Below are 14,582 nucleotides of genomic sequence, written 5' to 3'. Positions count from 1 at the left end.
CACCTCCTCGTATGACCACTACCAACCAATGAAAGGTGGCGAAATTTAAAAAGCTTTTTAAAATGGTTGACCGGACCACATTCCACCATTAAAAAACAAGGCCAAAAGGGTTGGAAACAATTGTGGCAAATCAGGTATCTATAACCAATAAAAAATAACCGGAACAAAGAAAAAACAGAAAATTACCAAATTTGGAGAGAACAAAGGGTATATAATATGAGCTGACAAACAAAGACTTTGGAATGATTTGGAATGCTGTGACTGTCTTCCCGGCTTTGTTTCTTTGTTAAATAAAGTTTTATTTTGACATCTGGAACTCTGCTTCTCCACTTCATTGGCCGCACCCAAGAAAAATCCACACCAACCCCTGGCCTAGGGAGACCAAACTAGCAGCTTACAAAATCTCGAAATCAACCCTTCACAAGCATGTAGCTGTAAGCTTAATACTTGCATCGTTGCATTGGTGGTTAAAATTAAGCTTTGACAGTTTAGCAAAATGTTTTACACTAATTATCCAAAAAGACAGTGGTGCAGGGTGTGCGATATATATTGTCTGCGATAATATCATAATTGTTGTTTTAACGATGTGCGATTTGACATGATCAGTATTTTGCCAAAAACCAAACAAAACACTGCTACAGTGTGCCGTGAAGTCTAGTAGATTAGACTAGTGTGCGTGCACATTTAGAGTGCATTCTTTCACTGCGTGATTCAGTCTGCTAACTTGCATTTAAAATGATCACAAAAACATTTTGAAGATATAGGGGCAGAAAATTTATATATTTATATCATTTCGTATAGTAAATCAATATCACACGAAGAGTGCCGTTTTTTTACAACAGTTAAATAAACAAGAAGTTAATTAAGAGACTTGCGTTTTAGACTCCATATTGTCTGTTTTTGCTCTATTTCGACAACAAAAATAATTCCAAACACAGTCACCATAGCACAGTTTTGTGTCTCTGAGCAGCATGACGGGTGTTTCGTTCAACTGTTTAAATTATTTGGTTCAATCGCAATGACTCACTTATTAACAGTGACTTGCTGCCACCTACTGGTGGTTTACATTTCACAATTAAAGTATGTTTAGATTTTTTTATAATTTCAAACGAGTATTCAACAATTTGTCTTAATATATCAAAACATTTCTGCATTTGTAACTGCAGGTTAAATGCATTCATGTCCTGCATTAAACTGTGTAAATACATCTAAATGCCACTTCAGTTGACGCTTCTGTTTCCTCTGCATTGCAAAGATGAATTTTGTTGATACTGATTTAATTTGCCTGGTAACAGCCCAAATGTCTTATTATTCTAAATAACTGATTCCTTTAATTAAAAACAACCAGTTTGAGATTTATAGGCCTATCCCAGGGGTGTCAAACTCAGTTCCTGGAGGGCCACAGGTTTTTGCCTCCCACCCACTGTTAAAATGTAACCAAGTAATTTTTGGCAGAAATTGACAGCGCAAAGTTGATGTATTTCCTCAGCGACCAGCATGGATCAGCTCTAGTCATGACGAAGTGCCTGGAGGGACGTCATAGAACCAGGAAGTCAACGGACCGTTTTAGGAGAATGGAAAGCGGTGTAGAATAAAGGTAACATTTGTGAAAATGCTAATTTTTTTTTAAACGAAGCATGAACATGTTACTGTGCACCCTATAAATATAAGCCTTTGAAAATAGCCGGTCGACCACCCCTTTAAAGGTGACATATCATACAAATCTGACTTTTCCAGGTTTTAAGTGCTATAATCAGGTCCCTGGTGCATCTACCAACCAAGGAAACGTGAAAAAGATTAACCCAGTAACTTTGTTTAGGTAAGACTTTTTCTGCAAGAGTCTGAGAAAACAAGCGCGTCTGATTTCGCTCCCTTGGTGACGTGGCAAAGGGATCTCATTATAATGTTACCGTCCCTTAATCTGTAAACTTCCACTCAAGGCACCGTCATTTTGATTTTGCAAGTGACAACGGTATACCAGCTCTAATGCCATGGCAAATGTTTGAGCAAAACATACTAACTGTTCTGTCTTTGGCTGCACAGACGAGCACAGAACACTATTTACAGTCCCAGCCTCAGAGGAGACAAGAGAGCAGTGGATTTATTGATTTATTTACTGTATATTGCTGCTGCCACACAGATCTAAAATAAACAAGCGATTTATTTCCCAGCTGTTAACCTTCACAGACATAACCAACTGTTTTTGTAACTTGTGTGTTTTTAAGGTAAACTTGTGTGTGAATGAGAACTTAGTTTAGTACTCACATGCTGTGACAGCCACTTTCTGTCCGTGTGCTTCGGATGTGTGTGCTCAGAAAACCTTATATCTGAAGTTTAAATTCATATGGTTTAAAACGCATGATTTCAGCGCGATAAACATGATAATCAGAACCAAAAATATATTTTTAGCAGATACGAGCCCAAGATCGTCTGATCCGAGCCGACCCAACCCGAGCGGCACAGTTAAATTTAGAGCCTGAACCCGACCCCATGTCAAAGCTATTTTACTAATAAAAGTTTCTCTGCTGTGTGTGCGCTGCGCGATCTCTGATATCTGTGTGCAGTAATGTGTGTGTCCGTGCGTCTATGAAAGCAGCGGGTTTTTATGGATGGACGCTTTTTAATTAACTTATTTTGGACTGATGCATGCAACACCTGCTGAGTGCCATGAAACAACTTGAAAGATCAAAGACAATTTTTAAAATAACTCAGACTGGATTCGTCTGAAAGAACAAAGTCATATACACCTAGGATGCCACGGGGGTGAGTAAAACAGCCTAATTTTCATTTTTGGGTGAACTAACCCTTTAATCTGTTCTGTATCTTAATTATTTAATGCATAAGTGAGTCATTAAAACAAGTTTTTTTATGACAGCGACATCCGTTTAATCTTGATCAACAACTAATGATCAATGAAATAGAGCGTCATCGATCCGTTAGATAATTTTAAAAACGTCAAATAGCCTTCAATTTATAGGTTATAACTGCATCTGTCTAGGATGTAGACTGCATGGTGAAGATTTATTTTAATGCGGATCCCACACTCTTGTGTTAAACAGTGAAGCTCTGCTGTGTGTTCCTGTGTTTGAGATCATTTCTAGGAGTCTGTGAGTTTGTGCAGCTGGAGTCTGAACCGAAAGGAGACATTTTCTTTCTTGTGTGACTGTGTGAAATCTAAGATAACTATACTGCACTGACCTGCAGCTCTACACTAGTGTACTTCACTCACATGCTGGGGATTTTCAGCACATGAAAGCACAGATTATGTGTGAATTAATCAAAAATCATTATGATATGAAGCTATTCAGTCCTACTATTCCAAATTCACTCTTCATGGATCTACATTTAAATTTATTTATGGGCACTTTATTTTTGCAAAATACACTTGATCATCTGTTTGATCACGACATGAAGAGCTTTAAATAAAATCATCAAAACGACTTCAGCACACCATTAAAGTCTCAGAGGCTCAAAGTGACCAGTGACACATCAAAAGATGATACTCATACATGAAAATAACTAAAGAAAGCTCAAACACTCACCTCAAACAATGTTTCTAGATATTTCTATTTCCTCCTCTGAACCGTTGTGTTGAACAGCAGCTCTGAAATTTCTTTCACTTCTGTAAAACAACTGAAACCTGCTTCCTGCTTTCTTTCAGGAAGAGACATGAGAATCAGAAGAATGACAGTCAGAAATCAACACACACACTGATCTGGTTCCTTATTTAGAAAGATTAATTCTCAGGAAACTGTACTGCTGTAGTTGCACAGATACTTCAGTGTAATTACAACTACATATTAGGGATGAAGCCGAAGCTGACAAATTCTGACAAATAATGGAAAAGATACACAGTAATTTCATGTGCTTGTTGGTGTGAATGTGGTGTTCTAGATCATTTGGAGATTGTGTTAAACTCAGGACAGAAAGCACACAGATAATTACCTGACTTTCCAGCAGATTCATCACTTGCAATTCTACAGAGTAGACTGAAATGTTTTCCACATTATTAATAATAATAATAAAAAATAATAATAATGCAATAAACATCAAAATAATACAATTACAAGCAAGACAATAACACCACTGATACAACATGTCACACAAGACTTGCCAGTTGTTGTGGAGCTGCAGGGGTGATGGGTGATGGCAGTGAAGAGGGACTAGCAGCAGCAGAGCTGGTACAAGCATGCCCAATCTGGAAAATGTAATCCTCTTTTAAAAACACATTTTTATCAAATGGATTTTAATTAGAGCTTATCTTTTGCATTATGCTTTTATTTATTTATGTATTCTTCAGATTTTTGTTCATTGTCTTTCATCTCTGTCTATTTCATGATTGCATTGTGTATTTTTTTGTGATTTGAAAATGTGTTTCTGAAAAGTGATATACAAATACATTTTCTAATTATTATTATACAATAATGATGACGATTATTATTATTACACAATAATAATAATTACTATAATATAATAAAAGTCTAAATTATCAACTGGGAAGTCCACTGACACAATGCGACAAAAAAAAATTGACAGGCATAATTACCAGTTGTTGCTCAAGTGCAGCTGTAGTGATATCAGATGAAGGTCCAGCAGTGGTCTGGAGAGAGGTGGGAGCTGGAATGATAGCTGAGCTGGTGGTGGCGGTAGGTGATGGACCCAACGGTTGGGTCCAAACCAGAATCTTCAAAGCCCTCATCTTCCAACTCTTCCTCTGTGCCTACATCTTCCAGCATCTGCATCCTGCAAGGCCCTCCCTGTCTGGCGGTATAGGTAATCTATACCTATTAGCTCCCCTAGGTCAGACAAGAAAATAGAATAGAAGAAAATGTACTTTTCAGAAAATTCATAAAAAGATCATTCTATTTTATGAATATAGAAAATAGCCTCCTGATGGAAAGCTGAAATGAACCATAGCAGGTGGCTGAAAAGAGGGGACACAGTAGTTGTTGACACAGTGAACAAGGTCGCCTGAGTAGCTGAGCAGCGATGGAGGCCTGACTGCCAGAGATGCAGCTTCACGGTCCTGCTTCCATCTGCCAGTTCCTCGGTTATCTGCTGGTCCACTAGCTTTTCAGTGATCCCAGGAACACCTTCTCATTTCCCAAATAAACGGTTTCTTTTATATGTAAAATACTGAAATAATACTGATTATATATATATATATATATATATATATATATATATATACACACACACATACAAAGCATTAATTTCATTTTCACGTCTTTACTGCTAATGCTGTATTTTGGACTTGTTTGTGAGGTAGGATTTTACAGTGGTAAACATATTTACCTATTTTGTGGAATCCAATTTTAATATATTGCCAAAGGTGGATGCTATGCTGTGATCCAGCCTGCTTAAGATGTCTTGGCCATAAACAGCCAGCATCCACCGGTTGGAAGGAATAGCCACTGGCTTAGGAGGGTCGTGGAACTTGACAGGGAGCAGGCTTGGCTGGACAACAAAGTCTGAGCATGTGCCAAAGTAGCGACAAACATGCTTAAGTCACTCCTCGCTGTGATTTTCCCTCACCTGCCTGACCAAGCGGCTGGGGCTATTACCCAAGGTCCTCTCCCTCAGAAAACGGATCACACGTATGTCACAAGCATATCTGTATTAAGAAACAAAGAAAAAAAGAGACCCAAAAAAAACATTAAAACAAGCTAATTTATTGTGTGTTTGAATGACAAATATATGTGACACAGGCTAAATAATTTCAGTATGTCGTGTCTTGTAAATAAAGACTCTGGATTCGAACTGTATTTATGTGCTTTACTGAAAACTCTCAAGACAACCTTACATGTCACGTTATAACACCCATCCGTGTCGCTCTTGCTCCATCTAGTGGCAGCCTGTGGTTACACATCAATAACCCCACATCTCCCCTTTCTAGAGAACAAAGGGTAGACTACAGATCTAACAGATCTTAGAGGATTATTCTGCCTCTTTTGCTGGAAGATCTGCTCCTATCTAACTCCTTGAACAAACAGGTAGTTTCAACATTGGTGCTTGCCTCTTGAGCATTTGTCCACAATTATTTACATTAAGTGGTGGGGAACCTGTACCCACACCACCCAAAGTTCACAGGTTCAGTCTTACTGGTTTTACTATTCGCCTCCCATACTTGGTTCTAGGAGTGGATCTCAAATCTTGAACGTCCTGCTTCTCTGACTCCTGAGTGGTAGGGAGTGACTCAGAAGTTGCAACAGAAAGCTGATCAGGTGTTCCGCTGCTGTCCTCCTTGGCTTCTGCTTGCATTTGTACCAGATGGTGACGGTTACGTGTCTCAGTCCCTTACTGAATGTTCACAAGGTAAGACCTCGGAGCAGAGTGACTAGCAACAATTGTTCCTGATTCTTTAGCATCAGATATCCAGACATGATCTCCTGGCTGCAGTATGCTGAGTTTTCTGGCTCTGTGACTCCTATTGAAACGCTCTGCATCTGCATCCCTCCTTTCTTTTTCTTTTGAAGAAACAGCCACGGAATCAGGGAGTACTGGATTTAGTAACGATGGCAGTGTAGGCACAGTCGTTCGGAGCCTCCTACCCATAAAAAGTTGAGCCGGACTGTACCCGTTTTGCAAGGGGGTCGCTCTATAAGCTAAAAGAGCAAGGTATGGATCATTGGCTTTCTTGAGAAGAGCCTTCACCATCTTGACTACCCGTTCGGCCTCACCGTTGCTCTGGGGAAATCTTGGGCTACTAGTTACATGAACAAATCCATATGAAGCTGCAAAGGATGCAAATGAGTGCCCAGAGAATTGTGGCCCATTGTCAGTAACCAGTGTCTCTGGAACTCCATGACGCGCGAATATGGACTTCATGTGAACAATGAAGTCGGTAGACCTGGTAGGTGTTAACTGAGCTATCTCCACATACCTGGAGTAGTAGTCTACCACAAGCAGGTACGTCTTGTTTCCCAACATGAACAAATCTGCCCCTAGCCTTTGCCATGGCCTGTCAGGGAACTGAGTGGGCAGAAGGGGTTCTTTTGGGTTCTGTCTCTCTTTAATGCATGTCCTGCAGTTGAGGACTATTTCCGTCAGCTGATGACTTAACCCTGGCCACCACACTGACTGACTTGTGTGTCCCTCGTGCAATTTGTTTAGAACGCTGCTTCTCATGGCGGCTGAGATAACCAGCCTCGTGCCTCTAAGCAACAGTCCATCTTGCACAGTTAAGACAGCACGTTCTGCCCAATATCGTTTCAGTATTGGGTCACTCTTGCTGCACTCTGTCCACCCTTCAACGCACAGTTGCATCACACCGGAACAGACATTGTCACTCCTTAATTCCTCTCTCAACTGTCCCAGATATGTTGTACTTGCTGGTAAATTTTCCAATAGTGAGTCTACATATATGTTCGTATCCTCCCAGAGTTCTCTGTCTTCTTGTGACTCACTCTGTTTTACAGGAGCGCGTGACACAGTGTCAGCTACCCACAAGCTCTTTCCTGGCACATGAACGATGGAGTAGGAGTACCGCATCAGTCGCATTTTAAACCTCTGTATACGAGGGGGAAGAGCATCCAGAGCTTGAGCTCCTAGGAGACTCAGTAATGGCTTGTGATCGGTCTCCATTTCAAAATGCTTGCCAATGAGAAAGTCTCTGAATCTTTCGCACGCCCATGTGAGACCCAAAGCCTCTTTTTCCACTTTTGCATACCTTTGCTCAGTCTGAGTGAGCGATCTCGATGCAAAAGCTATCGGTTTCCATCCTTCCTGCCATCTCTGCATAAGGACAGCCCCAAGTCCATAGGACGAAGCATCCGCTGACACTTTGCAATCTCTGTTTGTGTCGTAAATCGCTAGAACAGGTGGAGACGACAATGCATCTTTCAGAGTTTGAAAAGCTTTGGCCTGTTCTGTGCTCCAGATCCAACAGTTCTTTTTTGACAGCAGGTCGCGAAGAGCTTTATCTTTGTCTGCCAGTTAGGGAATGAACCTCCCTAGCTGATTTACCATTCCCAGGAAACTTCTCAATTCACTCACATTGGAGGGCTCAGTCATGTTTCTGATAGCTGCAGTCTTCATTGGGTCAGGACTAATTCCTTCGGCAGAAATGAAGTGTCCTAAGAAATGCACTTTCCGCTTCGACAGCTCGCACTTCTCAACACTGAGAGTGATGCCTGCCTTTTGCATTTTCTCCAGCACCGCATGCAGTCTCGAGTCATGCTCCTCCTCTGTTCTCCCCCACACCAGCTCATCATCGATATGACACACTGTGCCTTCCAGCCCATCTGTGACTTCTGTAGCCATTCTATTTTGGAAGTGTTTGGGTGCAGAGGTAATTCCAAAGGGAAGCCGTCTGAAGAAATAGCGACCAAACAGGGTTATGAATGTCGTGTGCTGTGCAGACTCCTCTAACAACGGTATCTGCCAGAATCCCATATTGGCATCTAGCTTACTGAAAATTTGGGCACCAGCCAACATTCCAAGTGTCTGTTCGACTGACGGCAGGATGTATTTTCCTCGGCGAACGGACTCATTCAACTTGGAGAGGTCTACACATATTCGAACAGCACCCGACTTCTTCGGGACCACAACCATCCCGGCACACCAGTCTGTTGGTTCCTCCACTCTACTAATTACTCCCAATCTCTCCATACGATGCAGCTTCTCTTTAACTTTCCCCAATAGAGGTAGCGGGATCCGTCTCGGGGTTTTGAGTGAGAATGGTGTGGCTCCTGGTTTCAGACTGATCACATATGGCATATCGTACTTCTCCCAAGCCACTGCACAATTTTGGGTAGCTCATCTTTAGTGTTTCGATGTCGATGATATATAATCGTGCCACAAGCCCAAGCTTTGAGATAGCCGGTCATCCCAGAAGTGCAGTATGCAGATTTCTGATTACGTACACATCGTCCTCTGACTGTTTTCCACCTCTCTTTAGCAGAAGCCTGGCAACTCCAACTACCTCCAAAGGAACTTGCCCTGGCCCAAGCAACGGCCTCGTCGCATCCCCGAGGGCAGGTAATTTTTCTTTAAAAATCTCTTTGAACATTTCTGCTGGAATGACGGTGACATCAGCCCCTGTATCGATTTTAAATGACACTCGTTTGTGACCAATGTCTATGTCTACCATCCATGGTTTGCCAGGACCTGCAACGCTGCCCAGGAATATGGGGTCACCCTCACACACTTCACGCACAGCTTTTGATGATGCACACACTCGCTTATAATGGCCTTTTTTCCCGCAGGCATGACATTTTACATCATTTGCTGGACAATCTCGCTTTGCATGAGCTGAGGAGCTACCACACTTATGGCACTGGTTGCTATTCATTTTGTCGGAGAGTGATGCTTGAGGCTTTAGTTTAGGGTTGTTCCCTTTTTGGGGTCTGCCTACACCACGCTTTCCCTTAAACACTCTATCCACAGAGCTAGCGTCAGCAGCCACAGTGTCTGATGCGCTTCTCAGTGCTGCTTGCTGTCGTTTCACCTCCTCACTTTGCCTTGCCATTGTAATTGCTTTATCCAGCGTCAGCTCATAATCCAGCTGCATACGTTCAGAAAGTTGTCTGTCCACCAACCCCACAACGAGTCTGTCCCTAATCAGCTCGTCATGTAATGCTGAATAATTGCAATGTTCGGCTAGGGCATACAAAGCTGTCACAAATGAATCCACAGTCTCATTTTCCTCCTGCTTGCACTTATTAAAACGAGCACGTTCATAAATCACATTTCTCTTTCCCACGAGGTGTGCCTCAAAGCCTGCTTTTACTACACTATATTTTGTTTTATCCGCGTCTGCCAGCGGTAATCCCCGGAGAATATCATCGGCCTCATCTCCCATGCAGTAAATGAAAGTATTCACCTGGTTTTCATCTGAGTTTTCATGCAGGTTGCTCGCCAATCGAAATCGTTCGAACCTTCGGATCCATTTTGCCCATTCCTGTGGTTTAGAAAAGTCGAAAGGTTCAGGCGGCCGTATGCTGAATGTAGCACTCGGTCCTGCTGCTCTCGGCACAGCGGCCGCATTATCTCCACCGTCCATTTCAGCTTGACCTTCCTTCCCAGTTTATCCGGGCTTTTACGAGCTAACTAAAGCTGCTAACACGTTAAACTACAGCACTTCTGACACCATGTCATGTCTTGTAAATAAAGACTCTGGATTCGAACTGTATTTACGTGCTTTACTGAAACTCTCAAGACAACCTTACATGTCACGTTATAACACTCGCTGGCCCATCCGTGTCGCTCTCGCTCCATCTAGTGGCAGCCTGTGGTTACACATCAATAACCCCACACAGTACACTCACCTTCGTGTCAGGATCAGTCGGAACTCCATTCTGTGTGCCAAATCCAGCTGCTCCAAGATGGTCTTGCTAGTGGAAATGTAACTCGTTTTACAACCAGCTGAACTGCACCAGAGATTCTCTGTGATCATCAGGTAATACATATCGACATCCAAAACCTGGCGGGCTCTCTTGTGGGCTCCATAACCTGTGAGCTGTTTTCCACATACAGGACAGGACAGGACAGGCTGACCTTTCAAAGGTGGTATGGCATTCACAAGAGAAGCTGGTGTGTGAAAAAACGCTCTGGAGTGGGGGCCTGATGGTAAATGAGCGCTGGCTCCGGTGGATCATACCACAGCTTCGGATCAGTGTGCAGCCTCTTGTTCTTCCACAGAGCAGATGAAATCCACTTCTGATCCTGAGATGGTATGGTCCCCATCAGCTTTCCAGGCAGCCAGCCAGGCTCTGAACCAGGAGCAGTCTCCATGTCAGCAGTAAGTTGAGCTGAGCGACCAACAGCATAGGTGACAAAAAAGAGGTGGCAGTGGCAGATGCAGAGGTCACAGGGGCAAGAGGAGCATTTACCTCTGTCTCCAAGTCTGGTTCTGTTACAATATCAGCTTTAGGTGATGTCTGGGGTATCAGAAACTGATCAGTGTTTCCCTGGGTCTTTTGCCCTTTAGCAGCATGGACGTGACAGTCGTGACCACGTGCTGCTTCATGGTCAGACAGTCCACCGTGAAAAATGGAAATTGCTTTTCGGCAAACTGTGCAGTTAGCATTATGTCCTTCTTTAGTAAACGGACATACCTAAAAATAACTTTTTCCCATTCCACCCTGTATTTTCAGAGCCTCTTGCGTTTCACGAGAGGACTTGACATGTTTAAAAAACAAGTAGGTTTACGGCGCATGATCACAGACTCTGTTGATAGTGAAACAAGACGTTAAAATGCAATCATGTGCAGATAAGCCTCTTTATTACCTCTTATGAAAAAGTTTTTTTTTAAATACCCTTGACCCAGAGGGTTCATTCTTAATAAGAACTTTTGTAGACATATAAAAGAAAGTCAAGCTCCTTTGTAATAAGTGAGTTATTGACTTCAACACTGCTACAGTGTTACTTTTAAAACTCTGTAGTGTGGACACTAGGGCTTTTGCTGTGTAGACCTTGTCTGTGTCTCTCTATGATTGTTAGGTGTCAAGTTAATCTTGAGGCTGTCGTCTGAAGTGCTAGTTTCCTTTTCCTGCTGCCTGTCGAGATATTTGTGTGCTCTTTTCTAACATTAAAGGAAGCACCCTGCAAGTCACATTAACACATTATTTGTTTTACAACAATACAGTGGTTGCATTGAAACACTTTTAAACACTACTTTACAAATAGATAATCTCACGTTAGCTTTTTCCCTGTCATGACCAGCATTTTTGATTATTTTCACAAAAATGTAAAGTGCATTTTGAGGCTGCGGTCTGAAGTGCTGGTTTTCTCTTTCTGCTCTCGAGATGTTTGTGTGCTCTTTTCTCACATTAAAGAAGGCATCCCAAAGAGCTCATTCCATATAATCATGGTTTCAAAACAAAAGGTCTTTGTCATATATAATGAGGACATTTTGTTTTACAATATTGTGGTTGCACTGAAACAAATTTAGACACTTTATTTTAAGTAGAGATAATCTCTACTTAAAAAACCATGTTGCTAAAAGACCCAGAGTAGCATCAATTTCTGTACACTTACACATTACACATTTCTGTATTGTATAGATCTACATTTGTCAGCGACGTTGAGTAACTCAATGTGATTGCAACAGTCGTATAATAATATGTAGTCTTTTATATGGGTTAGAATCATATCCTGTGTTAGGCCCAATCCCAATTCTACCCCTTAGCCCTTCTCCTTTCCCCTACCCCTCCGTTTCGTGCGTTCACGTGAAGGGGTAGGGGTGTCTCGATTCTCTTTTGGTTGGAGGGGTAGGGGTAGGGGAAGGGCCAGATAGCCCTTCAAATGAAGATTTTTTATGAATTATCTCTGCATAAACAGGCTTCAGGGGCAACATGGCTGCCGAGCGAACAAAAAGACAAATAAATGTAAGCATTTTTGGCATTAATAAAGATTTTAACGAAAAGTAATCAGTTGTTTTATGTTATATTCAATCGTGAGTTCATATTTACGGTCATGTTACTCAAAGAAATGTTTGCAAAAAATCGCTAATATTTGCTAACTAACGTCATATCATTATAGACTGCACGATAGTGCCACAACATATGTTCATGTCTGATCAGGGCGATAACCACCGTAGACAATAATTAGAAATCGCTAAACCCTTTTCTCAAATATTGCCAATTCGAGAGAGAGAGAGAGAGATGAAAGTTGCGTGTATGCGCACGTCTGTGCGTTTTAGAGTGAGTTTACTTTAAAAAAACTGCGATTTTATCCTCTCGTTGCTGGAAAATATAATGTATTGATTCAGTATTTAAACTGTTATTAATAAAAGTCGTGGGGCAGCGTTGACAAGTTTCTTTTCTCCTGGATGTGTTAGCTGCGCAATCTCCGATATATGTGTGTGTGTGTGTGTGTGTGTGTGTGTGTGTGTCAGTAAGCAGCACATTAGTATAGAACAGTAATTGAAGGCTCGAATGCACACCAGCACACCAGTATGTGTGTGTATTGTAGGAGCTAGAGGACGTATGATGACGTGTGACATATAGTAGTGGTGTCCCAATTCTTAGGGGAATATTTTCACCTAGGGGTAGGGGAAGGGGAAGGGGAAGGGGTATAAAATAGAATTGGGATTGGGCCTTAAGCTGATGTTGTTATTCTTTTTCACTTATTTTATTTTAGTATGATCAAACTGTGTAATCATTTAGCCTACATATCGACTGTTTGCGAATTCACAACCAAAAATAACGTTTATATTTCATACCTATAGAATTAATCGGCTAGTGAACGCAAGTCACAAGGTAACACGTTTACAAAGTATAGCATTTATATACTGCTTTTCGATTACAGAATAATGTTTATATTTTATATACTGTTATAATCCAATACAATGTCGGCTAGTGAACGCAAATCTTTTACAGTAATACTTGTTAACGTTATATTCTAGTCGAAACGCTGCTTATATTTCATTCACTATTACAATCAAATAAGAAATAAAGTCCAAAGTAATTCTACAAGAAAATAACAGCGAAAACAACGAGGAAATAACGTTAAGTTATTATATCCATCAAATGAGACATCAGCTAGTCTCTGACATGTTTTTACTATAGTAAATATAGTTTAACGATAGCGTTTGTAAGTAAACCATAATAGCCACAAATTTACCATTGTCTGAGACTCCATGAAATATACTTTAAGATCATAAACGATAAAATGTAATATACTTTTACTATAATAACCATGGTTCATTTTCATAATAGGTAAACACGGGTCACAAGTTAACATGGGCACACTTCCTTGATTCTGGCAGCTGCGTAATGTAACGCCGAGAATAAAATCCCGACCTCAATCCCAAAATCTGCAGCTGTGCTAGACAAGTCAGATGGCTCAGTGCATACATTACTGTCATCACACATAGCACCTCTTTTTAGCGCGCGTTCGAAACCCGTGCCAAGCAGACTTTTGATTTATTTTCCATACTTCAGCCGTTACGGGCGATCGTACCATTAATTTGTAATCTTTACAAGAATACCAAAATCATGCAATGAGCAAGTCTGCATTTATTAGACAGCTTAATATCACATCAGTTTGTGCTTTCAGAATCGGCGAATCTGCTGCGGGCGGTCCATCACATCTGGAGCAGAGGACCTGAAACCGGAAGAAGGTCACCAGATAACACGGTCACCAGTTAAACCATAACAGCGGCTGTGATTTGGCCGCAGGTAACCACAGCGTGCCGATATACATCCATTTCTCATGGCTACGAGTGTGATATTGCGTTTATACAACAGTTCGACACCACGAGTGTGTAAATATATAAGAAAAACAACAACAGGGTGTCTTTAAAAACCCTCTTATGTGCAGAACTACTTCCTTCTGCCACAGATTCAAATCTCAGTTAGACAGTTTAACAGCTGAGCTCAAGATCCGTCACTAATTCAAGCACGTCACTTTAGAACTTTAGTAACGAAGGAATGTTGAGCGGCTTCATTAAAAGCTGTGTATTATGTGGAGTCGAGTATGATGGGAGTAGTGATGGCCGCTTTTGAAACACTGCTTCGTGAAGCTACGAAAACTTTGCGAATCAATTGTTTCGAAACAGTGGTTCAGAGCGCGTATCAAAATGACAAAGTCATTGTGATTTCAGTAAACGTCACAAAGTCATGTGATTTCAGTAAACG

General features: G+C 41.4%; 1 pseudogene; it reads right to left on the bottom strand.

The window, feature by feature from the left end:
* Window positions 1-5,295: 5,295 nt before the first annotated feature.
* LOC107576359 (uncharacterized) lies at window positions 5,296-10,734 on the bottom strand (annotated as a pseudogene).
* Between the last annotated feature and the right edge of the window lie 3,848 nt (window positions 10,735-14,582).

Source organism: Sinocyclocheilus grahami, unplaced genomic scaffold (genome assembly GCF_001515645.1).
Source record: "Sinocyclocheilus grahami isolate Dianchi unplaced genomic scaffold, SAMN03320097.WGS_v1.1 scaffold3572.1, whole genome shotgun sequence".
Classification (NCBI taxonomy): domain Eukaryota; kingdom Metazoa; phylum Chordata; class Actinopteri; order Cypriniformes; family Cyprinidae; genus Sinocyclocheilus; species Sinocyclocheilus grahami.
Note: the sequence above shows the minus strand (reverse complement) of the source record. Positions and strands in the feature narration are given on the sequence as shown.